The sequence below is a fragment of the Mastomys coucha genome, unplaced genomic scaffold (assembly GCF_008632895.1).
Source record: "Mastomys coucha isolate ucsf_1 unplaced genomic scaffold, UCSF_Mcou_1 pScaffold14, whole genome shotgun sequence".
NCBI classification, from domain to species: Eukaryota; Metazoa; Chordata; class Mammalia; order Rodentia; family Muridae; genus Mastomys; species Mastomys coucha.
In genome coordinates, this window is record NW_022196896.1 from 21716587 (window position 1) to 21720929 (window position 4343).

A 4343-nucleotide genomic window follows, 5' to 3' on the forward strand; every position below is an offset into this window, starting at 1 on the left:
TTGTGGTACTATCTTGGGAAGCCTTCAGGATGTGGTGCCTAGCTGTCGGAGACAGCTTACTGGAAGGTGGGTCTTATGGACTATAGCCCAGTCCCTGTCCACTGAGATGTGAGCAAGCCTCGGTGTATTCCTGTAGCTATGGAGTCAATGCCTTTCTGCCAAAATGGGCTGTGTCCTCAAACCATAAGCCAAAATATATACCTGTGCATTACATTGCATCTTATCAGTCATTTTGTCATAGTGGTGACAGCTGTAGTTAATATATCATCTAGTTAGGTTTGTTTTCATGCCATAAAGGCAGGACACTTTTAAGATCATATTCATTCTTGGTTTAGTAGCCAAGGCTGTGTAAATATTTTCATAATTAAGGGTTAGATTCCATACATGGAAACCAGTTTGATCATGTTTCATGTCTGGGAAAGACAGCTTTCTATGACTTAAATGAATGGTTGGAGATTTAATTTCTTACGAGGCATAATAGTGTGGAAAGGATGCCACAGTATGATGTATAATATCATAGCCAAGAGAAATTAATTTTGTCATAGTTTCAGGGCAAAATCCAAGTTGAAGGTACTAACAAATTCAGGGTCTGGGATGGTTTCACCCCACCACATAGAACCTAGTATCAGGCCTGTATCATAAAGCTATTCTTCCACTAAGCTACCTCTTCAGAGCTTCTTCCTTTGAAACAAGTCTCACTATCTAGTTCAGCTTGCCTTGAACTTGTGTTACTCCTGCATGTGACTAGAGAGCTGAGATTACTGGTGTGTAGACAATGACAGTGAGAACTGGAAGGAGGTGCATAAGATGGTGGTGGACAGTGCCTATGAAGTCATCAAGCTAAAAGGCTACACCAACTGGGCCATCGGCTTAAGCGTGGCTGACCTCATCGAGTCCATGCTAAAAAACCTCTCTCGGATTCACCCTGTGTCTACAATGGTGAAGGGAATGTACGGCATCGAGAACGAAGTCTTCCTCAGTCTCCCGTGCATTCTCAATGACTGACCAGCGTCATTAACCAGAAGCTGAAGGACGATGAGGTCGCTCAGCTCAGGAAGAGTGCGGACACCCTGTGGGACATCCAGAGAGACCTCAAAGACCCGTGACTACCAGGCTCTAAGCTATAAAGAAACAGACCTCCAATGTGACTAATTGTGAACCTTTAGTCTTCAGCCTGTACCTGTAGGTCACAGTTTGTTTCTTCCTTGACATGTGATATGAGTTCACAGATCAAAGCCCAGGCTTGTTTGATGTTTGCACTAGGCACTCCTGAACAAATAAAGTTAGTATTTACAAAAAAAGAAAAGAAAAGAAAAATTTAAAAAAAAAACTGCTCACCTAACCCAGTTTTCAGAAAGCCCTTTTCTCACTGTGGCCCCCTATCACTCTTCCTCTGTGTAAATAAAGGAAAGCAGTTGGTATCTATCTTTCTTCTAATGAAGATCCTGATCTTGAACAGATTAGCACCCCCCCTTCAGAACATCATTTAATTGTAATGATATCCTTAAAGGTACAGTGTTCAAATGTAGTCAAACTGAGATGGGATCTTTCATAAATGAATTTGAAGAGGTCACAGTTTAGTCCCAGCACTTGGTGTGTGGGTGTCATTGTTTGGGCAGTCATTCACATGCTGCAGGAAACAAGTGTCTGAGACTAACAAGCCAGTTGCTGTGTCTGAAATCCCAGGTGTCAGACATGACTGACCATGTTTAATGTTTGTTACCCACACCTGAAGCAACCAATTTCCTACTTTGTTTTTTTTGTTGTTGTTGTTTTTGTTTTTTTTTCGAAACAGGGTTTTTCTGGATCACCCTGGCTGTCCTGAAACTCACCCAGGCTAGCCTCGAACTCAGAAATCCACCTGCCTCTGCCTCCCAAGTGCTGGGATTAAAGGCGTGCGCCACCCCTGCCCGGCCAGTTGAAATTTCTTATTCATAGAATCAAATTCTGGTTACGGTCAGCCTCTATGCTTGATGTATGACCGTCTTTCATGCCATGAAAGCTGGACCAATTCTGTAGGCTTTATTTTAAAACTATTATAATGAAATTGCTATGGACTAGATACTTATAAATTGGCTATTTTATAATCTTGGCTATTGGAAGTTTAAACAGTATAATCTTGGCTGTGGAGAAGATCCCCTTGGATGTATTATACGATAGTGGATAGCAGCACACAATGACAGGAACGTGTGTGTGTGTGTGTGTGTGTGTGTGTGTGTGTGTGAGAGAGAGAGAGAGAGAGAGAGAGAGAGAGAGACAGACAGACAGACAGACAGACAGACAGACAGAGACAGACAGAGACAGAGACAGACAGAGAGACAGAGACAAAGAGAAAGACAGACACAGGGCTCATAATGTCTTGTCACTTTTCTGTTGCAGTGATAAACCACCATGACCAAAGCAACTTAAGGAAGAGACTATTTGTTTTGGCTTAAGGTTCAGAGGGATAAGAGACCCTCATCCTGGGGCAGAGATATGTCAGGCTTAGCAATAGGAGAATGAAATTGGGAGACCACATCTTTAAAAGCAAGCAACGTTCTAAAAGTATGGGGCTTTTCTATGCCTGCCCTTGCTCTGAAACAACAACATGGAGACTTGGTATATTTATTAATGAGCATCTTGCGTTATAGTGGGGGAAGATACTGAGCTATTCTAACCTGACTCTATTGGCCTGGCATACTTCCTAGCCACTTCCCAGCCATGTGGCATAACCTGTCATCTTGATCTTGCCCTGGTTGTTCCTGCTCCATCTGTCCTCTCATGGCAACTCTCTCTAATGACCTCCTGGTGAATTTTTTTCTTCTTTCTACCAGAAATCCCCTTACTGGGATCAGACAATCCACCTCCTCCTCTCCTGCTCAGCTATTGGCTGACCAGATCTTTATTAACCAATCAAAGGTGATGAAAAGCAATTTTTACATAACATTGAGACAGGCTATACCTCCTAACCTCTCCAATCTGGTACCAAAATACAAGAGCCTATGGAAGACATTTATCACTGGAACTACTACCCATGAGAACTAGCTTAATCTGTTGAGAAGGTAGCACCCCAAGTGGCCTCCCATTAAGCTCCACATCTAAATGCCACTACTTTGAAGATTAAGTTTTTAATATGGCCACATCCGAGCCATTGTTCTCTGTTATATATCTGGAAGACTAGGCTTTATGTTTGACATTTCTAGTTGCATTCATATCCCACAGTTGCATAATGCAAAGACTATTATATAGCTTTGAAAATTTAAGAGCCTCTTTCCATACCTGGAAGGAATAGTGTACATTTCTGGAGGTATGTAATCCACACGTGAAATGTATGGTTCATTATTGTAAGCTCTATTTCCAACCTGAATGCTCATATTCAATGGTGGTGGCCAGATTTCATATGTGAGGGAGGGTTCATTTCATGCCTATAGGGTCAGCAAGCAATGCAGCTACACTTATGTTCTAGGTGTGGCACATGACTTATCACCACTTATCTTCATTGCTGTTGAAATGGTAGTTCTCTTTGACATACTGAGACAACATTGTGACATAGGTAATTCAAAAACCAGCTGAAGAGTTCAGAGGCCTCTTAGGAGGTTTATGCAATAGAACAGTAAAACATGTCTCCAATAAATGAAGAAACATTGAATAATGGAAGACAAATATACACTATTTTAGCCTCACATTTCTGATCAATCTTCTGCAACACAGGTCTGTTAATGAGTACTGAATGCTAACAAGAAGACAGGTGCTTTGCTAAACCTACATATACATTATATAATTTAGTTTCACAGACTGGGCCCTGTTATTTGGTAAATGAGATTTTTGTAAAGATTCCTAACTGGTATTTGTGTACGGATATATTAAGTGACAATAGACAATGTCTGCATTGTTGAATGGGTCCCAAATGAGAAGTTGTGAAAATTGCTTGATTGTATAACAAGATTCGAGCTGTCTCAGTGATCTAATGTTATTCTTAAGCCTACACATTGAACCACAAAGTAATCATGGTAGTGTAATAAAGTAATGGCATATCTAAATATTCCTTATATCAATAAAAGACAGTTCTGTGCAGCTTTGGAGGTATGGGTTTACAGCATGGATACATTGTGATATTCATAATTAGTTTGAGCAAAGAAACTTCATCCCTAAAGCACTTTAAGAAATTAACTAATTAATCTTCACTCTGTCCTTTAGAGAGAGATAACTGTTTCCTTTCTGCAGAGAGTCAAGGGATTGAAAATGCTTTATGAATATTATATATGGTGATAAGCAGGCTCCAGGCATTTCAGATACACACAGCTGACATTGAGGATATTAGAACTCATTCATGCATTGTGCAAATGTTTATTTCATGTCATTAC

General features: G+C 40.6%; 1 pseudogene; it reads left to right on the forward strand.

Moving 5' to 3' along the window:
• The first annotated feature begins 780 nt into the window (after window positions 1-780).
• LOC116088957 lies at window positions 781-1106 on the forward strand (annotated as a pseudogene).
• Window positions 1107-4343: the final 3237 nt, after the last annotated feature.